The sequence below is a fragment of the Aulonocara stuartgranti genome (genome assembly GCF_965226115.1).
Source record: "Aulonocara stuartgranti genome assembly, chromosome: 22".
NCBI lineage: Eukaryota > Metazoa > Chordata > Actinopteri > Cichliformes > Cichlidae > Aulonocara > Aulonocara stuartgranti.
The window spans coordinates 4,128,210-4,153,185 of record NC_138957.1 but is presented as its reverse complement, the minus strand read 5'-3'; the positions used below and the strand labels follow the sequence as shown (position 1 = coordinate 4,153,185).

Here is a 24,976-nt window from a genome sequence, read left to right as displayed (position 1 = left end):
GCATTCTGTCTGCGATGACCATAAGAACAACAGCTGCCACTGACACTGAACACTGAAGTTAGACCAATGAGAGTTTCTTTAGCTGAATCATTTAAAAAACTAGAAACATATAAAAGGCGCTTTGATATGCACACAGTTATCAGCATGCCTATTATGATGATGTTCACAGATTCATGATAAAGCTGCTGACCTAGGCATGATAGTCAGCATCCCCCACTGGTGTATGTAATAGACATAGTGTCAGGTGGACCCAGGTGGCAGATCACTCAGACAGACACGGTTGCAGTTAAACAGGTTTATTTACAGTGAGGACGAATATCAAACATAACACTTACATGAGATTGAATGGAAAACTCAAACTATCCAGAGGGGGAAGAGGAGAAAAGGAAGTTAGTGACCGATAGCAACAGAGCTGAGGAGATACGGAAATGTTCACAAGGAATTCGAGAGCTTAGTCGCTACACGGTTAGTACGGACTTGGGGAGGTACATAAAACAGGAGGTTGAGGCGGGGACCAGCAACAGTGTAGGCGAGTGGAGTGACGGGGTCCAGAAGAGATGAACTGAGGTAGCACGGTGAAGTGGACAGGTGGTTGGCTGGGCAGAGAGTGTCGTCATTTGACAGGAAGCAGAGGAGAAGGAAATCTGTGAATACCTTGGTTATCAAAGTAGTACATAAAAGACGGGTGATCCGTTACTGCTTGAGGCTAAGACAATAATCTGACACCTGAGAGCTGCTTCTTAAATAGTCCGGCTGATGACGCCTGATGCTCAAAGGGTGCATCAGGGAAACCGTGATGATCACAGCCCAGCAGCCTATTCCAAAAAAGGAAACGACACAAAACACAATAGAACACACCCGTCCCAGCTCCTAACACATAAAACGTGCACAAAACTTACAGTACATCATTATTATTATTCATAAAATTACTATTTTATTTAAATATTTTAAGGAAAATGCAGGCTAGAGGGTCTCAGTTCATACAGGGCACATTTAAGACACTTTTAAATCACAGTTTAAAAAATAATCAAATGCCGCAACAACAGCCTAGCAATCATTTAGAACTCATAATATGGTCTTCTAATGTGGTTAAATAGTGATTTAAGAGACTGACTAAAAAATATGATTTTCTTTTTAAATAAATGTTGCAAATTTTGTTAGTGGTTATGTTCATTATTTAATTCGCTTTGTCACTGTAGCTCTTCTGGTTAAATGTTTGGTGGTGGTTTAAACAGTGTTCCTGGTCGCTGTTTAGAGAGAATCCATAGCTGGGTGTGTTCATGCTAAACCCCTCACTGTCACTTGAAGACGTTTAACATGTCTTCAAGAGTTTAAAATTAGAGTCAAACAAAATAAGACCTTAAAATGTTTTATTTAAACTAAATTTGCTGTAGGAATTACATTTGCAGATCTTATGTTTAAGGCTGTAAAATACAACATGACCAATTTTTAAATCAGTTTTTAGACCTTTTTTCTAGTTGCTTAATATTGTTGCTGCTTATTTATGTCACGAGCATATATTTCTTTTAGGATGTAATTACACTGTCCTATACACTTGGGGGTGCTAATGTCATGATTTGTTGTGTTTTACTGTTCCACTGGCAAGTTTACAGCAGCATGTAGTACACGGACACCCATCTTAGGACAGGATGGGTGTCAGCTAAACATATGAATTGAAAAAACATCATAACATTTATCTGGTTCTGTTGTGAACATTTTCTACCAGTTTTGCCTTTTTCTGTTTGGAGAAATGACAATTGGTGTTGAATTCAAACTGCAAGCTTGAAGGTAATATGTCAACTACAGAATGGTTAATTATAATAAACGCAGTAGCTACATGTAATACCAGACTAGCTTTCAATTAAAAATGGTAAGCCTGTTGACTATATGGCCAGCAGTGTATTTCAGACAACTCCAATGAACAGTTCCTGTCACCTTGTTTTTAAAGCTCAAAGCAGAGTTCACTGCAGGCCATTCAATTCAGTTCAATTCAATTTTATTTATACAGCGCCAAATCACAACAACAGTCACCTCAAGGCGCTTTATATTGTAAGGTAGACCCTACAATAACACATACAGAGAAAAAACCCAGCAAGCACTTTGGCGACAGTGGGAAGGAAAAACTCCCTTTTAACAGGAACAAACCTTCAGCAGAACCAGGCTCAGGGAGGGGCGGCCTGCTGCGACCGGTTGGGGTGAGAGAAGGAAGACCAGATAAAGACATGCTGTGGAAGAGAGCCAGAGATAAATAACAAGTGTGATTCAATGCAGAAAGGTGATTAAAAAGGAAATACTCAGTGCATCATGGGAATCCCCCCATGGCTAGCATCCATATGTCTCTCAGAGTGCAAAATCCCCACATAAACACCAGGAATCATTATGTCAAGATTAGGCTTTGCTCAGAATCAGAATATATTTATCCTCGTCACCCTCTCTGATACATCCCACTACTGCAGAATCATCATAAAACTAATGGAGGTGGCAGGTTTCTGAAGTCTATACACAGTGAAGAGAAAGGAGACAGGACGGTCCCCTGCAGGGCATCTGTGTTGCTGACCATACTGTCCACCACACAAAACTGCAGGCACACATAGTGTGGTCTGACAGTCAGATAGTTGGCAATCCAGATGACTAAGGACGCATAACTACCTACATCGCTGTCAGTTTAAAAAACAGTAGGCCTTGTCTGAAGGTGCTGAAGGAGAAGCATCTGGCTCTCATTTATCTCACCGTGCTCACTAACCAGGTAAAATGGAGAGGACTATCAGTGGGCTAATCGTGGGCCATAGATAGTGAAAAATGATGTGTGATGTTCACAATGAGCACCATGGGTCTCGTTGTGACATGGGCTATGACCTCTGGAGTCTCATCAGCTGGTTCCTGATTTGTTTAGTAGTGAAGCTGACTGGAGTGGAAGGAGTGGAGGTGCCCTGATGTAGAATGTGAAGAGTGTACAGACCCTGGGAGCCTCCTCACAGGAGGGTTTATACATTAACACAAGATTTTATTTTATTTATTTTTTAATTACTTGGATACAGACTTCTGAGTTGTTAAAAATTAATCATTTAGAATGCCAAAACTTAAATTCCTAATGGTATGTAGGTATAAATTTAAATTTAAATAATAGCAGTTTTGCTTCTCCGGTCAACAAACCAGGAGAAATCATTCATTTTATATAACTTGTATTAGTCACTGACATTATTTTTAAGGTAATGATATACAATAAACAGTTTGTTCCATTTAAATAGGGCTGCACCTTCATTTGGACTTTATTCACAAAGGCACACCAGTCAGAAAGAGATCTAGATGTGGGTATCATCAACATTAATATGAAACAGGGTTTGTTTCTGAGCTAAAAGATGCATGATGGTATTTTACTTTAGTCTCTACTGAATCCCCCTCAAAAGAGGTTGATCATATCATTTCCTCTTAGAACTCAAGTTTCACCAACAGTTCACACACACTTCCTCCACAGCTATAAACAAACTTATTCAGAACAAGAAAACCACCAGGGTGTCAGATTTCCCCTGTATGGGCTGCTGCTGTATTTCCGTTTTTTGTTGTGTTCTCTCTTCTGCTTCTATTTTGTGGAGGGGGGGGTTTCATAGGAGAAACTGAAATCATGCTTCATTTCTGTACGCCTAACAGAGATAAGTTCGCTGGGTTCAGAGCTTTATGTTGACATAAATGGTTTAACTGGGTCTTACCGACTTTAGTGAAACGAGACCATCTATGTCTTCAGCACTGGTCAAAGGGCACTCTTGTAATATAAAGCAGGTCAGGCATTATTAATTCAGTCAGGAAGGTTTCCATACCCACAAACAATACAAAAACTGACCACAACTTTGACAACATTCTCCTCCTGTTTCTCAAAAGAAAAATAACATGAAAACAATTAAAATAAATTAAATGTGAATTCATGTTTCACGCTAAACTGAAATCTTGATGCTGAGAAAGGTGTTCAATGCAAATAAATGGAAATAAATAATGCTAACCAGTTTCCTTTTTCTCATTCGGTTTGGCATTGGGATAATGCCATCAGGCTACTGTCCTGATTCTTATCATATCAAACCATATTTTGACATATCTTTGGTCTTTGTGGTATGGTCTGCTCACAGTAAAGATCAGATGTAGTTAATCCAGCAGTTTTCATGAGGTCATTTCTCCCGTACACGTGGAAGCGCACCTCAAACTTAAGATACAGTCCTGGACATGTCACGGTTAACGCTGCCCAACCGTGGGGATGTGGGGAAAGGAGGACCCAAATGCTGGACTCTTTGATGCAACAGTGCGTTTATTTACAGTGCAGGGAAAACAACAAATCCGCAGTGCGTTCCCGACTCCCGTGACATGTCCTCTTCCCAGTGATAGTGTTCTTTGTCTCCGCCCCTCAGTGTCTGAGCACCCCGTGCTCGCTGCCCTCTCGTCTCCACATTCTCTTAGGGAATAACAAAGAGGCAGCCGTCAGAAACACCACAATGCAGCAGACTAACCTTACTAACTTGACAAGAGCCTAACGTGAAGTCACACAATGATCCAGCGTTGGAGAGAGCTCCATCACACTCTTAAGTAGTTTCTCCGACGAGGCTTAATCAGCTGCAGGTGTGTGATGGTCTTCAGGTGTGGCCAACCACCTGGCAGGGCCACACCCACCAGGCCTGAAGGTGCCTGTCACAGCCGCACCCACACAAACACGCACACCTGGACAACAAAAACAGCAGTGCAGAGCAGCAAAAACACATATAATATAATACAAGTCCATAACTGCTCAAGGACCCTGGGTCGCTCAGATCCAGGACCCTGACAGGGCCACCACTTTTTTACAGTTCAAGCAGCTGCCACAGGCTGCAGGGGCATTGGAGGAAAAAATGTTAACAAACATAGAAACAGTATGGCTGTTTACATGGCTGCACACTGCTTGGGCCACACGTAGTGTCCTCTGAAACTCTTACAAAGAACAGAGTAAGCTTCAATCATATTAGAGGCTCAAATTACCCACTCATGACTCTTTGATAGCCTCACACTGTTTTTATTTCTGAGCACAGACCCATAATTTATATCACAGATTTAGTGTCTTTATAATGGTAAGGTTGCCATGGAGTTTTTTGATTAATTTTTTGAAGAAATAATTAAAATAATCCTAACGCTAATGCTAAGTCCTAACCTGAACACCATCTACATGGCTTGATGTGAGAGGTTAGCTAACTGCAGCGTTTCATCCCCTCTTTGTGTTATTTTGTTTGATTTCCAAAAATCGTGACATTTGACCAAAAACGAAAGGAAAGACAAAAGGAAATTCTCCCCTCTCACAAGCTGTTCTTAGCGCTTTCAACCACAACTGATTGTCTTCCTCTCAGCAAAGAGTTTCACTTCTGCCTCTTCTTGTGACAGCTTTTTATTTCACTGAGGATCCAGCGTTCCATTGTGTTGTCATGTCGGTTTCTTTGAATCCAATATATGGGAATATTCTACACGTGACAAATATTCAGTGTGATCTCAAGACTCATTTTTCTTTCTGTGGTAGCACAGCTTGTTTCGTTAGCACGGGTAATCTAAATTGTCCCAAGCACCTTGCCCCAAGTAGACTAACAAGTTAATTAGGAGGTACTGATGTGTGAACCACGCAAACATTGTTCAGTGCTTCGGCTAAATTTGTTTCCGGTGATCCTGTGTAAATATCTAATGTAATGTATGTTTGTGTGTGTTGATGTGAATTAACTGTAGAGTCTGTAAAGCAGTGGAGATGTGCTGTTCATACATATGAAAATATGCACACAGAGTGTAAATATTGGTTATGTAAATAATTACAATTGATTATTTGGCATATTTAACATGTCTTTCATGTGGTACAGTATTCAAACTATATTTCTATATGCTGTTACATTTAATATGGCAGATTATTTCATTTGCAAGAATGAAAATAAAACAAACTGTTTTTCTCAAAATGTTTTGTTCATTGTACTTATCCTTTTCAGGGTCGCGGGGAGGGGGGGTAAGAGGCGGGGTACACCCTGGACAGGTCATCAGTCTGTCGCAGTGCTAGCACACAGAGATAGACAACCTACATTCACACCTATGGGCAATTTAGAATGATCAATTAACCTATCTTTGAGGAGTACAAATACCTGGGAACCATCTTTGACAACCTCCTGAAATTCTCTGCCAACACAGAGGAGATTCTCAGGAGGTGCCACCAACGGCTATACCTCCTTAGGAAACTAGTGGTGTGCGGATCGATACTGAAATATTGATTCTTCCGATACCAGCAATTTATGTTCTAGAATCGATTCTCATATTATAATATCGATATTTTAGTACTCTGGGGTAAATTTGTAGCTTTTCCATTAAAATGAACGCAGTGGAAAGAAACTATACAATTTGGATCGTCTAATTTGGAAGGAACTACTTCCTCTTACGCCTTTCATAGTCATATGCGGAATACGGCTGTATAAATGTGTCGCAGCCCCTGGCGTGCACACTCACAACAATGGCTGAGCGCAAACAGAGTCCTGTGTGGACACGTTGTTGTGGCAACACCACTGACCTCGTCAAACACCTCGGAGGAAATCACATCACAGAATATGATAAGCTTATGTTGAGGCGAACTGAAGAGGAGGACAGGGACAGGTGCTGCTAGGGCGAGACAGATGTCTCTCGCACAGTCCTTTAGTGCTGCAGGCAGGAAACATGCTCAAATAGCGCACAACGTCAGGTTTTTTTTTATTTCTATATGATTATTCTGCATTATTAAGCAATAAAAACAAGTTGTCTGATGTCCTCTAATCATTATGAAGCAATATGGTTATGTTATTATTACAATTACATAATACAATTATATATTGTATTATGAAATGCAATGAAACATTAAGTTTTTGTACAGAGTATCGGTATCGGATCAGTATCGCCGATACCACCCTGAATTTTACTTGGTATCGGATCGGAAAGGAAATCAGTGGTATCGCACATCACTATAGGAAACTCAACTGCTTTGGAGTCAGCACACCCATCATGATGGCTTTTTACCATGCCTTCCTGGAAAGCATCATGACCTTCTCCATCACTTGCTGGTTCCACTCCCTCAGCCTTCAGAACAGGAACAGCCTGCAACACATGGCATCAGTGTGCTCTAAAATCATTGGCCTGCCTGTCAGAACTCTGGCACAGGTTTTCAGCCCACAGGCCCTTAGACAGGCAGCCAAAATCATCAACGACCCCTCTCACATTCTTCACCCCGCATTTCAATGGCTCCCCTCTGGGCGACGCCTCCGCTGCATTTCCTGCAGGACTGAGAGAGGAGAGCCACCTTTGTCCCCAAAGCCACTCTGCTTTCCCACACCAGAAACATCAACTACTCTACATTCTTTTTATACTACCGACACTTTATTCACTTTTAGTCACTTTAATTTTAAAACTGTGTAATTTTAAAGCTGTGTATATTCTGTGTATGTCATGTTTCGGCCGCGTGGCAGGCAGGATGAGGACCCAAATTGCAGACTCACACACACGGGGGATAAACTCAAAATGCAGCTTTATTGCTGATAAGTGATAAACAATAACGATGATACAAAAAGCAATACGAAACTACACTAAACTGGGAAAAGCTAAAGTAACATATACTGGAAGACACGGGGAGAACCACACACGGCATGAGGGAGAACGCGACGCCGAACAGAGGAAGACGCAGACAGAAATACACAGAGGGTTAACGAGGAAAGTGGGAACACACGGGGAACACAGGTGACACAGATAACCATAACGAGACAGGGCGGAGTGAACATAACACTGACGGGTACAGGCACAGAGGTTCAGACAGGAGGAGAGAGAGCACGGGGAAAACACAGACATAACAGGCTGGGGAAACATGAAACAACCACAAAGGGAGACGAGGGCTCATAAATATATAGAGGGCACACAGGGGGGAGAGAGCACGGGGAGAACTTAGACATAAAGGGCAGGGGAAACATGGAATAAAACATAAGGAGAGACGAGGGCTCACAGATACACAGAGGGGCACACAGGGGGTAAAAGCCATGAAGGGAAAACACTTAGGGAACAACACAACAGGGCAACTCAGAAAACACGGTCTAAATAAGGAACGAAATACAAAAATACATGGAAACTAAGAATACTGGGCCCACATGGCCCAGGACCATGACATCACCCCCCCCTAAAGGGCTGGCTCCCGACAGCCCAAACCCGAGAAACAAAAACAAAAACAGAAAACAACCCACCCAGGGCGGGAGGCGGGGGACCAGGACGGAGGGACCAGAACGGGAAACAAAACAAACAACAGAAAACACAGGAGCACATGACCATAGTCAAAATAAAGTTCAGGGGGCCGACCCAGAGCCCACAGGCACAAGAGTTCACGGGTCACACGGTCGGGGGGCCGACCAGGCGGGTGGCACAGGTGGCAGAGCTGGTCCGGAGGCCGGCCGTGCGGAAGGCAGCGGCGGCGGCGAAGGAGACGACGGAGCAGTTCAGGGGGCCGGCCGCGCGGAAAGCAGCGGCGGCGGCGGAGGAGACGACGGAGCAGTTCAGGGGGCCGGCCGCGCGGAAGGCGGCGGCGGCGGAGGAGACGACGGAGCAGTTCAGGGGGCCGGCCGCGCGGAAGGCAGCGGCGGCTCTCCAGCGTCAGGCGCGCCGGCCATGGCCCGGTGGGCACAGGACCAGACGAAGCACAGGCCGGAGCTGCGGCAGACGAAGCACAGGCCGGAGCTGCGGCAGACGAAGCAGAAGACTCGGAGGCTGGACCAGGCGAAGGCTCGGAGGCTGGACCAGGCGAAGGCTCGGAGGCTGGACCAGGCGAAGGCTCGGAGGCTGGACCAGGCGAAGGCTCGGAGGCTGGACCAGACGAGGCAGCTGATGAGGATGCTGGACCAGACGAGGCAGCTGATGAGGATGCTGGACCAGACGAGGCAGCTGATGAGGATGCTGGACCAGACGAGGCAGCTGATGAGGATGCTGGACCAGACGAGGCAGCTGATGAGGATGCTGGACCAGACGAAGCACAGGCTGGAGACGCTGAGGCTGGGCCAGACGAAGCACAGGCTGGAGACGCTGAGGCTGGGCCAGACGAAGCACAGGCTGAAGGCTCTGAGGCTGCTGCAGCTGACGAAGGCTCTGAAGAGGAGGCTGCGGCAGACGAAGGCTCTGAAGAGGAGGCTGCGGCAGACGAAGGCTCTGAAGAGGAGGCTGCGGCAGACGAAGGCTCTGAAGAGGAGGCTGCGGCAGACGAAGGCTCTGAAGAGGAGGCTGCGGCAGACGAAGGCTCTGAAGAGGAGGCTGCGGCAGACGAAGGCTCTGAAGAGGAGGCTGCGGCAGACGAAGGCTCTGAAGAGGAGGCTGCGGCAGACGAAGGCTCTGAAGAGGAGGCTGCGGCAGACGAAGGCTCTGAAGAGGAGGCTGCGGCAGACGAAGGCTCTGAAGAGGAGGCTGCGGCAGACGAAGGCTCGGAGGCCGGGCCAGGCGAGGTTGCAGAGGCTGAGGCCGGGCCAGGCGTAGCAGAAGCACAGGCGGATGTAGCCGGGCCAGGTGATGACGAGGCGGTCGCAGATGGCGGCTGGACAGGCTCCTCGGGCCCTCCAGCTGATGCGGCGTGAGGCTGAACGGGCCCCTCGGACCCTCCAGCGGAGACAGGAGGCTGAACGGGCCCCTCGGACCCTCCAGCGGAGACAGGAGGCTGAACGGGCCCCTCGGACCCTCCAGCGGAGACAGGAGGCTGAACGGGCCCCTCGGACCCTCCAGCGGAGACAGGAGGCTGAACGGGCCCCTCGGACCCTCCAGCGGAGACAGGAGGCTGAACGGGCCCCTCGGACCCTCCAGCGGAGACAGGAGGCTGAACGGGCCTCTCGGACCCTCCAGCGGAGACAGGGAGGTGCTGGCCGGGCTCACTGGAACCCCCAGCGGACGAGGTAGATGGCGGCGTGGGAGCCGCGGAGTCCTGGATGAGCTCATCCGAGCTTCCAGCAGGAGCTGAAGTAGAGCCAGAGAGACCTGAGACCCCTGGCTGAATGTTGAGCTGACCAGCGGACCGTACTGCTATCGGGGACTGGGCTACAGGAGCTACTGGAGCCTGCGCTACAGGCGGCACTGGAGCTACTGGGGCCTGCGCTACAGGCGGCACTGGAGCTACTGGGGCCTGAACTGAAACAGGCGGCACTGGAGCTACTGGGGCCTGAACTGAAACAGGCGGCACTGGAGCTACTGGGGCCTGAACTGAAACAGGCGGCACTGGAGCTACTGGGGCCTGAACTGAAACAGGCGGCACTGGAGCTACTGGGGCCTGAACTGAAACAGGCGGCACTGGAGCTACTGGGGCCTGAACTGAAACAGGCGGCACTGGAGCTACTGGGGCCTGAACTGAAACAGGTGGCTCTGGAAACTGAGCTGAAAGTGGTTGCGGGGTAGGTGACACTGGGAGCTGAGCTACTGGAGACCCAGGTGACACTGGTGTACTGGGGTGAAGGCAGCGAGGACGCAGTCTCTCTCTTAAGGGGGGATCGAATGATTTAGCGATAAACCTAGACGGGAAAAGATGCCGATGCTGAAAATACCAGGCAGCGGGGGCTTCCAGGAGGGTAGCTGACTGAACTGAGCGTGGCTGCGAGGGAGCTAACTGAACTGAGCGTGGCTGCGAGGGAGCTAACTGAACTGAGCGTGGCTGCGAGGGAGCTAACTGAACTGAGCGTGGCTGCGAGGGAGCTAACTGAACTGAGCGTGGCTGCGAGGGAGCTAACTGAACTGAGCGTGGCTGCGAGGGAGCTAACTGAACTGAGCGTGGCTGCGAGGGAGCTAACTGAACTGAGCGTGGCTGCGAGGGAGCTAACTGAACTGAGGATGGCTGCGAGGGTGCTAACTGAGCCGCTGGTAGCTGCACAGGCGATAAGCAGCTCGCTTTAACATCCGCCACACAAGACACAGCTCCTGAATGAACAGTCATAATGTCTGGAAAAGACACAGAGTCCTCACTCACCACAGCAGGTGAATTAGAAGTCCGAATGTCCGGCTGTGGGGTGGTACGACGGCGGCGTGAACGCCGTTTTCTCCGGGATGGTGGAGGAGCTGAGCCGGGCCGCGAATCCTCCAGCGGACCGGACTGAACGTCCTCCGACTCTTCCCACCGGAGAGGCAGTTCCGGGCGGATGCCCATGGTGGACACGAGGAAGTCCCGGATGCGGGGGTGTAGCGCGCCGAATAACCAGGGGAGTCCGGACACCATCCGCTGTAGACGGCTGGCTAAGATCTCCCGGTATCCTCCCCTTGGCAGCGTCAACCACTTCTGACAGTCATATACCACCGTGTGGATTAGATCCTCACGGAGCTCAGCGGAGGGGTTGTGAATCGCTGGGTCCATGTCGAGGTCGCGTTCTTCTGTCATGTTTCGGCCGCGTGGCAGGCAGGATGAGGACCCAAATTGCAGACTCACACACACGGGGGATAAACTCAAAATGCAGCTTTATTGCTGATAAGTGATAAACAATAACGATGATACAAAAAGCAATACGAAACTACACTAAACTGGGAAAAGCTAAAGTAACATATACTGGAAGACACGGGGAGAACCACACACGGCATGAGGGAGAACGCGACGCCGAACAGAGGAAGACGCAGACAGAAATACACAGAGGGTTAACGAGGAAAGTGGGAACACACGGGGAACACAGGTGACACAGATAACCATAACGAGACAGGGCGGAGTGAACATAACACTGACGGGTACAGGCACAGAGGTTCAGACAGGAGGAGAGAGAGCACGGGGAAAACACAGACATAACAGGCTGGGGAAACATGAAACAACCACAAAGGGAGACGAGGGCTCATAAATATATAGAGGGCACACAGGGGGGAGAGAGCACGGGGAGAACTTAGACATAAAGGGCAGGGGAAACATGGAATAAAACATAAGGAGAGACGAGGGCTCACAGATACACAGAGGGGCACACAGGGGGTAAAAGCCATGAAGGGAAAACACTTAGGGAACAACACAACAGGGCAACTCAGAAAACACGGTCTAAATAAGGAACGAAATACAAAAATACATGGAAACTAAGAATACTGGGCCCACATGGCCCAGGACCATGACAGTGTATTTATTATCTGACTCTTATTGCCTGTTCTTATTGTCCTTATCTTCAACGTTATGCTGCTCTGTCGTATGTTAATTGGCCCTTGGAGATAAATAAAGTCTTTCTGATTCTATCCCCACTAACTGCATGTCTTTTAGTGATGGGATTTCCAGCTCTTTTTAGAGAGCCGGCTCTTTCGGCTCCCAACCGGCTCTTCAGGTTGTTTTCTTGCTTTAATTAATTTGTTATTAACAACAATATAAAATTATGCACAAAAGGAATTACTAATGTAAAAAAAATGTGGTTTTATTTATATATGTTTATATATAAATACATACGGTGAAGGATATAAAAAAAACAACAACAGCAATAGAATAATATTAAACACAAAGTGAACCCGTCTTCCTTCATTAAATAGGTTCTTTTAGATGTTAAGGAGGAATTGACTTAACCAGGCTGGCGGAGAATGAAGACAACCGGACACCTGCTGCAGATGGGGAATCAGTGAACTTTTATTGAGACAGAGACAACCTCTCAACACAGCTCACATCAGGAGATTCCTAATATTTGCTGTGAGGATGGGTATATATTCTCTAAAACTTACAGGAGGGGGTTGTGAGGAAAGTGCTGCATTAGCAGAAAAAACAACTCCATAAAAGGAAAGCGGCCTTGGGTGTTCTAGTCTCTTCGCTTGCAGATATCTTGCACCTGCAGGATGAGGCGATCGCTTCTTATCGCTCTCAAGGCCAAAGTCGTGAGCACATTTTTATTACACAGTTGCACAGTAACTTTAAAGCTGAACAATATTTAAAGCTGAATAATGTTTGATCAGATTATATTTTCTTCAAATCCCCCTTTTGACCCATCTTAAATGGGTCAACACACAAAAATAAGTAACATTCAAAGGAACACAGAGACGTGTCGAAGCCTGGCTCGAAAAACTCCTCGGGTCTTATCATTTGTCTTTATCTGTCATTGCAGATGAGGAGAAAAGAGTCCAGGCACCACCCTGCCCAGGGGTCGGCTGCAAGCAGTCTCGGTTCCCGACGAAAGCAGTAACAGCTGTCCTGCACAAACGGATACAACGAGTCAGTGCAACCAGGGTAATGACACAAAATTAACAGTTCCTGTAACTCAGCAACCAAAAAGCATAAGTAATGATAAAAATGTGGAGAGTACAGAGTATACTATAATAATGAGAGATATAAACGTGAAAATGTGAAAGAATAAATCAACCGTAAAATAAACTCAGAACGGTAACTGCTAAGGACATTCAAAAGTGAATATGGTAAAACGTGAGGAAGGGGTGTGGAATAAAACAATTTATATCCAGTGGTGGGAGTACACATTCGCTCAGGCTTAAGTCCGGAGACCCTGAGAACATCGCTTAACCCTCACAACCCGACCAGACACAGTTCAACCAGATATATCCTTCAAGAGGAAGTGGGTGAGGGAAACAATTAATAACAAGCCTAATACAAAACACCACAGAGAAACAACCATTCTAGAAGAATTTAAACAAGAGAAAGACGATAATGTTCGTCACCCTCACGATCAGAGTTTTCATCATCCGTTGGCGAGGAGGTGGGAAGTTGACTAGCCAATAAAGGCATCTGCCGGGCGAGATCCTTATCCTCAGGAGTGAGAGCTGTAACAATCAGTCTCTGGAAGAGGGATCGAATGCATGGAATACAACAGCAACCGCAGGTGACTAGGATAGCAACAAAAACTGAGATGGAAACTAGGACGGAAGCTACAAGGGCCTTATATTTGCCAAACATGTTAAGCCAAGAGTCCCACATGGCAGTATCAACGCCCGAGTGTTCCTTCATTTTAACAGTAAGAGCTGTGAGACCAGTAATAGCTTTAGTGAGGGAACCATCAGGAGCTGTGTTATTGGGGATATAGGTACAGCACTCCTGACCAAAAAGGCTGCAGACTCCGCCTCTTTCTGCGAGGAGAAAATCCGTTGCGACCCTGTTTTGGAAAGCCATTAGGGAAGTGGCAGATAACTGTGCATGCACAGCTTCAAAACCATCTCGAGTGTAATTAGCCAACAGTTGCACATTAAAGTGAATGTAGTTAATTCTGTCTACATTCGCATTTATTTCAACCATCCAAAGTATCGAGGCCCATCCTGCTTTAACCTGGTCTCGCAGTTTATATTCATCGGGGACCCCACGGGGTATACCTACAGCATCAATATAGGTTGGATTATGAGCTGAACCTGGGATTAGAGAACGTTTAGAGCGGCGTTCAGAGGAGGATGGGAGGCCAACTTCGTGTACTTTTATAGAGAGATCTACTGGAGTGACTAAAACAGGTAAAATAAGAGTTATGAGAGCGCAAAGACCTGACGCATCCCGAGGGAAACCATCATATAACTTGTTATTGCCACACCACCACCACAAATCAGCCCTAGCCGTAGGTCGGAAGTTTGGTTTCATAACCGTCATCTCAGTGCACCAAGAAGAGTTCAAGCTACCTAGTTTCACTGCATTGCCAGTCAGGTTAATACAAGTGAAATTGTTCACAGCTACATCTGAAGAAAAGAAAGGTGGTTTATTAGAGACCGAGCGTTGAGTTTTAGGAAAGTGGTTTTCCAGATATGAGCAATGACCTCGTTTTGTATTGTTCATAAGATGCAGGAGGCATGCACTATTGACTGGCGCCGGTACGACTCTTAAAGTGGGGCGGGCTGCCATACAGACTATGCAGTCGGAAGCCGTCTTGTCAGCAGCTTGCTCAGCTAGTAGTAACCAGTTGTTTGTTGCTCCAGAAATACCGGTTAGAATTTGGAAGAGGTCATCTTTAGACATTTTATTTGTGTCTACAATGCGTATTCGGCCGTTTCTCCCCCCGTTTGTATATGTCACCGGAGGGCCATTAAAGGTGGGGTTATCATCTTTAACTACAGAGCTTGGAGCTGCACCAACGCTAGGGCATATTTCCATTTGCCAATACAGGGCGGTGCGATCAGTCCAAGGGGCAAGTATAAATTGTTGACAGGAGGTCAAGGCCAGATCCTTTAGGGTAAAAATTAAGCCTGAAAGATCCGGTTTTTTTGCTATTCTGAGCATATTTTGGTTTCTCCAGTGCAAAGCCTGACCCCTAGAGTGCTTGGACCAATCGAGGTCCGTTTCTGACACTAAACTGGACCACTTCCACTGATGCCAACCTCCCAGGGTTATATACCACACTGAGGAGGAGAGATGTACTGCAAGGTTAAAAAGATCCCCCCCTTGGTCTTTGGTGACGGGAGTGACTGGGAAGCTAGCGAAATCTATTTCGACTACCCAACTTTTATTGTTGGGGACACAGAGAGTAATCATTCTAGTCGTACTTGGGGTGCAGGAGGTAACCGTGTGTCGTTTCTTTCTAAATGGAGCGGGCGTGGGCAAAACTGGAGAGGAAGTGGTGGGCAAGACCCTAGGGGCTACATTTGTCAGATTGGGACTGTCAGAAGGGGGCGAAGCTTTTGAACTTGAAGGTGTCAGAAGTGTCGGGGGCCCTTCACAGATCAGGATTATGCCAATGGGAATGAGACCCAGGGCCAGGAAGCAAACAAAGACGCAACATCTTTGCCTGCCTGTCATTTCAGGGGGAAAGGGCCAAGACATGTTTACTTAGCTTGTATGTCGTCTAATAGAGGATGATGGGGCACAGAAAGGTGGTCCAGTTCCCCCCACCTCGCCAAGGGCGTGTTCTAGGAGTTAAAGAGCAACAAAAAGTATCAGTGACACAACTTTAAATGAGCTTTCAGCAGTTAAAACTATTGCAATGTAAAATGTAAATCTTAAAAACTCAAGCCAATATCAAAGCAAAGTCATAAAAGATGTTAAAAATAAAAAAATGTTTAGTTCAGTATGAAGAACACCCCCTTTTGTAACCAGCCGGCTTGTAGGTTGAGTTTTGGCTCCCTCAAGTGGTTGGTGATGCTGTTGCAGCTCCTTCTGACAGGTCCTTCTGCACCTCTCTCAAGGTTCTTCCTGGTTCGGTGGCAGCAGCGCACTGTGTGTAATGAAACCAGGTGTCACCTTTCCCTTCGAGCCTGACAGCGTGGGAGGTCCGCTCTGTTATGCGGTAAGGGCCTGTCCAGCGAGGCTCAGCCCACTTTCTCTTTGTGACTTTCAGGAGGACGTAGTCCGTTCCAGGTGTAGCCTCCTCTTTCAGCTCTTGCTGGTTTCTTTCAGCGACCTGTGAGGAATACTGGGCAACAAAACTGCGGAGCATGTTATAATATGTCCTCGGATCGAGGTCTGAATCAGCTTCATCCGACATTAACAGGCGAGAGGAGGGGCCAGGAAAAGGCCTGCCATGCTCCAACTCAAATGGAGTGTAACCAGAGGTTTGATTTACTGAGCATCTTATGGACATTAATGCAAGAGGCAATGCCTTAACCCAATCTAATTTGGTCTGTGCACAGATTTTAGCCAATTTAGTTTTTAGAGTTTGATTCATCCTTTCCACTTTCCCTTGAGATTGGGGGTGGTAAACTGAGCCAAACCTATGTTTCAAACCTAATGCGGCTTCAACCCTCTGCAGATCGTGGTTCCTGAAATGTGAACCATTGTCCGACCTTATGACCTCGGGAAACCCATGCTGTGGTATATAATGATTAATCAGACACTTCACCACAGTTCTACTGTTTTCACTTGCTGTCGGCCAGGCTTCTGGCCAACCTGAAAATGCATCCACAGCCACCAGCAGGTACCTGTAACTACCTACTCTGTCCACCATGTCTGTGTAATCAATGATTATTTCTTTCCCTGGGCAAAGTGGGATGGGGAAGTACCCTGCTATTGGCTTGAAGGCGGGCTTGATTCCAAATTGGTTGCACTCCTTACAGGTTTTAACCATGTATTTTGTCATGTCTTTTAGATAAGGGTGCCACCAGGCGGCTAAGTTCCTCATCATTTGTGCAGGTCCCACATGCCCCACTCCATGTGCCTCTTCCATTGCTGTCTGTCTGACCCCTGGCGGTAGAATGGGCCTTCCATCTGGGCCACGCCAGACATCTGTGTTTGTGGCCCCTCTTGTTACCCATAATGATTTTTCCTGGGGGCTGGCTTTGTCCTGTAACTCTCTGATTGTGGCTAGGCCTAGTTGTATGGGTGGTCTTTCTGGAGGGGGTGTGGCTTCCGGGTCCATTACCATAATCAGGGAGGGTAAGTAACCAGCTGTCTGCTTAGCTACTAAGTCGGCCTGTTTGTTACCTAATGCCACTAAATCCAATCCGGCACTGTGTCCTTTGCATTTTACCACTGCCACCTTAACAGGTAACAACAGTGCTTCCGCTAATTCCCTCATTTCCATCTCATGTTTAATAGGCTTTCCGCTGGCTGTCAAAAAACCAGCTCTTAGCCACTGCTTGAGCTCCACATGCACTGCTCCCACAGCATAAGCTGAATCACTGTATATATTCACTTTCTGTCCCTTTCCCATCCTTAAGGCTTCAATCACCGCTCTCAGTTCAGCTCTCTGTGCAGACTGTTGTCCTGTCAACTGCTCTGCCTTCACTGTTTTCCATCTCATGTCTGTCTGTTCCACTATTGCCCATGCAGCCTTCAACATTCCACTTTCAGTTCTGAAACAACATCCATCTGTGAACCAATCTTTTTCTGCATCCATTAGAGGTTCTGCCTGCAAATCTGGCCTGATTTTCTCCTGTACCTGCACAACCTCTTCACACATATGTGGTTCCCCTGATCCCATGTGATCAGCCATGTTTATGCCTTCATGTGAGTAGGTGATGTGTGGTGCTTCCAAAATGGTACTGAGGCGTCTCTGCCTGAGTGAAGTGAGTGTGAAGGCCTGTGAGGAGACGTAGGCCACCACACTGTGTGATGTCAAAATTTTTAGTGGGTGGTTCATCACTATGTGTGCTGTTTTCTGAATGATTTTTGCAAGTCCAGAAACGTGTTGTGTGCACGGTGGGTGGCGTTTTTCAGTGTTGTCAAGCATTACGCTTACATATGTCAACACTTTTCTCTCTCCCCCTTTTTTCTGGAACAGGATACCATTGATATGGGTTCCAGTTCCAGAAACATCAAGATGAAAAGGCAAAGCATAATCTGGCACAGCAAGGTCAGAGGCGACAGAAAGCTGTTGTTTTAACTTTATAAACGCTTGTTCTGTTTCTGTAGTCCATGAGAGGGGAGCAGAGAGGTTTCTCATGCCTTGTTCATTTACCAAAGCGCGCAAAGGGGAAGTAAGGCCAACATAGTCTGGGACATAGGTCCTGCTGTAACCAGTCAGGCCCAAAAATGACAACATGTCTTTTACAGTTAAAGGTTTTGGATGGTGCAAAATGGAGTTCCTGTGTTCTGGGGACAAGGAAATACCGGACTGTGAGACCATGCGGCCTAGAAAAGAAACCTGTTTTCTTGCAATCTGTAGTTTGTTTTTGCTCACTTTAAAACCTGTGTTGGCCAGGTGTTGAAGTACCACTCTGGTGGCCTCCAAACAGATGTCAGCCGTGGGGGCAGACAGCAAAAGGTCATCCACATATTGTATTAACATACAGTCAGATGGTAGTGGGCTGGTTTGTAAAAGTTCTTTCAAACACTGATTAAACAGTCCTGGGGAGAGGGCAAATCCCTGTGGTAAGCGAGTGTAACGCCATTGTCGGCCTCTAAATGTAAATGAGAAAATGTCACGCAGTGACTCACGAAGTGGGAGGCAGAAAAAGGCATTAGCCAAGTCAATGCAGGTGAACCAGGCATGAGATGGTGGGAGGTTGGTCAAGGCAACATAAGGATTAGGCACAGGCAAAGTAGGAGTGCCAAGTAAGGCATTAATCCTTCTCAAATCATGTGCCATTCTGAACTTCCCCGTGCCTTTTTTCTCAACGGGTAGGATGGGCGTGTTCCACTTAGAGCAGGAGGGCTCCAAGACACCGGCAGTGACCAAACCAGAAATTGTTTCTGCAATCCCAGCCTCAGCCTCCGGTCTGTGTGGGTACTGAGGCTGCCACAAAGGGGTAGCAGATGACAGTTGAAAAGAGACTGGCTCCACATCAACTAAACCTACATCTGTGGGTCCAAGGGACCACAAACAATCTGGAAGAGAGTCGAGTAAAGGCGCAGCATCACAGTGGTCTGTGTGTTCTCTGCCATGTGACCCGCTGACCACTCCATGTTGCAGTGTTGAGGAATTAAAGCAATCATTTAAAATTTGGTATGTCTTGGTAGATGGAGAAAACAAAACCCGTGGGAGTTTTGTAGGTGTCCAGTCAGTGGCCGCAAGGGAACGTTTAACCATTCCACCCAGCTCCTTAGCCTGGTGTCCAGGATGTAAGGCCAGTGACACATGGGGAGCTGCCTCATCAGACATCATGTACCACTGTAATTGATCTGTTGTAAAAGTAACCGCTGCTGCCACTCCCTCCGGTGCCGCAAAAATGCACGACATGTTCAGAGACCAAGCCCGCCCCTCACACTGCTCCTGGAACATGTGCTGGTACCAGGTGGTGTCATGCCTGTCATAAAACAGTGTAACATGAGGTGGGTCAGGGGGAGGGACATAAGGATGTAGGAGTGAGAGCCACGGCCGCCATTGCTGAAAAGCAGTCCAAACTCCTGGTTCAGCAGGTGTTTCAACTTCCAATAATGCCCAGTAGATGTCAGCAGAGTCCGCCAAACAGGAGGAGGGTTGCAGCAGAAACTGACCACCTCCCTCTGGGCCCTCAGAGCAGGGAAGTACAACCCCAGTAGGGAGAGTCACAGTTAGGCCTTGTGAAGAGCAGAGTATTGTGGCTCCTAATTTAATCAACAAGTCTCTTCCCAGTAAATTCACAGGCGCCTGTTTTGAACAAACATAGGTGTGTAACAAGGTCTGATCTCCAACCGTTGTGGGGAGGGGCACGGTGTAAGGCAGAGTTTTAGGTTCCCCAGATATGCCCACCACTGTAATCACTCTGTCAGTAAGTCTTTCACGAGCAACATCCTTAATGGTGGAGTACGTAGCTCCAGTGTCCACTAAAAAGCTGCTTCTTCTTCTATCAACAGTTATGGACAGCATAGGGTCCGCCGTTGTCCCTTCACTGTCCTGGGCAGTCTGTGGGGTGTCCTATAGCTGGGGACCACCCTCGTAGTACTCCCACCCCATCACAGGCATCTGTGGGGCCGGGGGCACTTCAACTAAAGCATCACGAGGTCCACCTCTGTGGCCAGGATGCTGATAGGGCCCACCACGGGCTCCCCTGCCTCTTCCAGCAGCCGGGTTCAAAGGGCACGCTTTAGCCCAGTGTCCAGGTTGTCCACACCGGAAACAAACATACATCTGGCCTCCCCTACCACCTCCCATCTGACCCCTTCCCCTGAAACCACCTCCGTTTCCTCCAAATGGGGAACCTCTCTGCCCATAAGGGGCCGGGGAGTGATAAGCACCATACTGGGGGGGCTGTGGATCAGTTGGCCATGGGTTCGGATACAAATCAGGGGCAACTGGACCAGGAGGGGGAGCCGCAGCGGCCACAAGCTGCTTTTTAGGCTTGTCACCTTTTCCACCCAGGTCGTTTTTAGCTTTCTGCAGCTGAACCTTCAACAGTTGCAACTGTAAATCTTCGACGCTCTCCGCTTTATCATCAGACTTAATCTGCACTTTGTTAAGATTAAAAATCAAATGTTTCTTCCAGATTGCAAAGTCACAGTCCTGCAAATCAGGATTATCCTCCATTTTCTGGCTTACTGACTCCGGAATGCCCCTCAGCACCGCCCTTCTAAACCACATGCTCTGTGAACAAGTCCTACTGGGGTGATGACCTGTATGGTTCACCCAGTCTTCAACAGCCTGATTTAGATACTGGGTGGGATTTTGCTTTCCCTCCCATTTAAATTTCTGTAAGGTGCCTTGATTTTTGGGTGGGAATTGTTTGCGCAGGGCCGGTCCAATAAACCTCAAGGCCTGCATTAGTGGCACCTCGTTCTCATGCGTGGTAGTACCCGCATTTTGTTCCAGGTCCGCTGCCTGAGATCGGGATGTGCACCTAGTTATAATAGCTCTAAAATCTCCCAGTGCGAGGTCCTGTCCAGCTGTGTATTTATCCAAACCAGCCAACCAGGCATTCCCTCCCTCCGTTATGTCAGGGAGTTTGTCCACTAGGGCCTGGACATCTCCGAATGAATAAGGTTGATACACTGGTCTACGTTGCGCTTTAGTCTGGACCAGGGGAAACATGCCTGGAGGCTGAGGCACAGGGCCCTTAGATCTAGTCTGATATCTTAAACTGGGAGGGGTAGAGGGGCGTGTATTGTTAAGGTCACTGAGTTCATCATCAGTATCCTCAGTTTCTTCCCCGCCTGGTGGGGTAGCAGTGTCAGTAAAAACGTGGGCTAAACTCATCTGTGTTTCCGGATCCTGACGGCCCACCAAAGACATGGTAACTGTGACATTTGGTGAAGTGCCAGGCTCAGTTTTTGCAGTAGCGGTCAGATCTCCTTTAACAGCGACAGGAGTGCTGGCAAAGGGGTTGGACCGGGAAAGAGGGGCTGACGCAACACGATTATTCACCTGGACCACTGACCTATGTTCATTTAAGCAGCTGCGTAATGCTGCTTCTAGATCAGTTAATTGTTGTTCAGTGGGTTCCTGTCTGTTCATTCGAACCGCAAATGGTGCGCTCGCAAATGGGTCAGTTAGGCCCTCAGATCCGGTTCCAAAACAATGGGACATGGAAGAGGGGGCTCTACTACTAGCTGAGGATGTCGCCGACAGAGAGGAGCTTCCTGGGCAAAAATGCTTGGTATCTATGGGAGTTGGAGCTACGGGCGGTTCTTCTCCAATAGTCATTATTCCACCAGAGATATTAAGTACCGGATATATGCCTGCTGAGGGAGGAGTTGAGGCAGAATAGGGAGGTGGCTGAGACCTATTTTTCTTCATGTGTGGTTTTGCAGTTTCCCATAAACACACCCAGTGATTAAATTTAGCTTTGCGGCCTGCGTGCTTATCTGCTTCCTTTCTGTGTCTCACCCCGCTTATCACACCTGCACCTGCTGCTGCTGAGTTGGCTTCTTCCTCTTTCTCTTTTGCCTGCATAGCCTTATTCTGCCAAATTATTCCCCAGTTACCACTACTCCCCTCGTCCTTTCCCTTTTCTTTCATTAACCTTTCAGCTGTTTTCCTCAATGACTCTTTCTGCTTTTTTGCTTCTTTAGGCTGGTGTGTGGAGTTGATGACTGTCTCAACACATGTTAATTGTTCTCCCAATGTGCTAAGAATAACACCGGGACCCCAACCATCATCATTAGTTTCTCGATCTAATTCTCCATCCATTTTACTGTCAATGGAGGAGTGTTCTTTTATTGATTTTAAAGGAGAATTTGGGCCAGCTGGGTTTCTGCCTCTGTTAGGCACTAACAGCTGGGGCGCTGCTTTAAAGGTGAGTCAGCACTGAAATATCCCTTCAGGTGTTACCAAGCTTCTACCAAACCGGAGTCTGGCGGGTAACCTTGCCTAGAGCTTCCTGATAGGGGTGCTAGTTGGTTGTCACCTTGTTCACACGTCTCATTCACACTTCATACATTACCTGCAGTCACTCATTACCCTCCTTATGTATGTAAGAAATGTGTAAAAAAAAAAATTCTATGTGTGGTGTATTATTTTAACCAAAAGAGGAACCTAGTTCCTTTAATTGTGTAATCTGTGAACAACGGAGAACCGAACTGTCCTGCCCAGTGTTCCACAGCAAGCATTCAGCGTGTATTTATGTGTGTCCAATATCAAACAGAACATCAAAACATTTAAAACACTAAAATCATCGGGGTTTTAAGAAGAGATCCGTTTTCTCCTATTGATCAAAGGGACCCCTCCTTTGGACTCCAACCAGTACTTCTCCTTTTTAAGTTTTAGAGGATCTTTTCTAATAAAGTCCTCTGGGCCTTCCTAACCCTTCTGTAGTTTAGAGAATATTACTAAAAAATATTCTCAAGGCCTTTAACCTTTTAATTTGTTTAGAAAGGCGTTACTAATAAACCCTTTCAAGGTCCCAGACCTGCACTGAGGTATTTATCCGACACCGGAGAGCAACCCGTCGGCTGCAACCGTGGTCAGACCTCAGTTCACTCTTATCTTTATTCACTTATTCACTTATTTCTTATTCACTTATCTCTTATTCACTTGTCTGATTCTCAACAAGCCTTAAGTAAGCCAGACAATTTTGGTTATGAATTACTAGGAGTTTGGACACTAAGTATTTTTATAATGTTCAATATAGCAGAAATAAAAGGTCTGCTTACCTTGTTTTTGTGTGCACACAGCTTTTGTCCAAACTCCGTTCACTCAGACCACAGCCGATGTCCTCCCATCCGTCCAGTTGACCTGGAGCGGATCCTGTTCGTGACGCCAATTGAAGGATATATAAAAAAACAACAACAGCAATAGAATAATATTAAACACAAAGTGAACCCGTCTTCCTTCATTAAATAGGTTCTTTTAGATGTTAAGGAGGAATTGACTTAACCAGGCTGGCGGAGAATGAAGACAACCGGACACCTGCTGCAGATGGGGAATCAGTGAACTTTTATTGAGACAGAGACAACCTCTCAACACAGCTCACATCAGGAGATTCCTAATATTTGCTGTGAGGATGGGTATATATTCTCTAAAACTTACAGGAGGGGGTTGTGAGGAAAGTGCTGCATTAGCAGAAAAAACAACTCCATAAAAGGAAAGCGGCCTTGGGTGTTCTAGTCTCTTCGCTTGCAGATATCTTGCACCTGCAGGATGAGGCGATCGCTTCTTATCGCTCTCAAGGCCAAAGTCGTGAGCACATTTTTATTACACAGTTGCACAGTAACTTTAAAGCTGAACAATATTTAAAGCTGAATAATGTTTGATCAGATTATATTTTCTTCAACGGTGGCCCCTAGAAACAAAGCACGTACAAACTCCAAAACACATTTCTAGCATGAACTGAACTTCCAAAACAGAGCTACCTAGATCACTTAAATTGCACAATTGAAAGCATGTGTGTATTGTTTGTGTATTTATACACAAGCACTCATAATTATTCAAATAATTTTTAAAAAAATGTTCATTTACCTGTTACTACCTCACACCAAATCCGGTCGTTGGTACTTCCTGGCTTGTGTAGCCACTAGGTAACAAAAGCTCAACACTGCGCCCTAGCATCCTGGAGCACTTCTGTTGTGTTTCGTACGTGTTTTGGAGTTCGTACGTGCTTTGTTTGTAGGGGCCACCGTAAATATACTTTTATTTATTCACTCCACATAAAATGTAATAAATAAATCATATAATACAAAAACCAACTATTTACATTTCAACTTTTAACTATTTAAATTTTCAGGTTTTTCCTTTGAAACACATTTAAAGTGAAACAACACAAAACACTGCAAACCACAACACAATTAAATATAAATTAAAATATGAAAACAAAAAGCAGATGCACCTTCTCTGTCATATGGGCCTGCATGAATAAACTTTCTGAATCCTTTATCATCTGCAACTGAAAATAGTTGTGGATGATTACTATACCTTTCTAATGTGACGTTGTTGTCCCTGGCTCTCTTTCTCTCTCTCTCTCCCTCCCACTCTGTTCCTGTGCTACTGTGAGTGTAACTACCGCCCCTCCCCCCTCTGCCCAGCACAAAGCACAAGGCTCGCGTACCGGAGTGAAGCAGGAAAAAAGGGTGAGAGAGAAGAAGAGAGAAGGAAAAAGAAAAAAACCCACGGTTCCTAATAAGGAGCCGGCTCTCGTCGTTCACTTCAAAGAGTCGGCTCTAAGAGTCGTTCCATTCGCGACCAACACATCACTAATGTCTTTGGACTGTGGGAGAAAGCCAGAGTACCCAGGTGGGACCCACGCAAACTCCACACAGAAAGGATGATGGTGGAATTGAACTCAGAACCTCTTGCTGTGCGGCAACAGTGCTAACCACCGTGCC

General features: G+C 46.8%; 3 long non-coding RNA genes across 3 annotated transcripts; 1 reads left to right on the top strand and 2 right to left on the bottom strand.

Moving 5' to 3' along the window:
* Positions 1-5: 5 nt before the first annotated feature.
* On the bottom strand, positions 6-24,642 carry LOC309698339. The gene is made up of 3 exons (XR_014274069.1): positions 24,567-24,642; positions 6,985-7,101; positions 6-4,701 (listed from the first exon to the last, which is right to left on the bottom strand). It is a non-coding gene; the product is annotated as an uncharacterized lncRNA (long non-coding RNA).
* LOC309698466 lies at positions 12,407-15,584 on the top strand. Its single transcript, XR_014274110.1, has 2 exons — positions 12,407-13,652; positions 14,961-15,584. It is a non-coding gene; the product is annotated as an uncharacterized lncRNA (long non-coding RNA).
* On the bottom strand, positions 22,936-23,923 carry LOC309698336. Its single transcript, XR_014274065.1, has 2 exons — positions 23,533-23,923; positions 22,936-23,402 (listed from the first exon to the last, which is right to left on the bottom strand). It is a non-coding gene; the product is annotated as an uncharacterized lncRNA (long non-coding RNA).
* Positions 24,643-24,976: the final 334 nt, after the last annotated feature.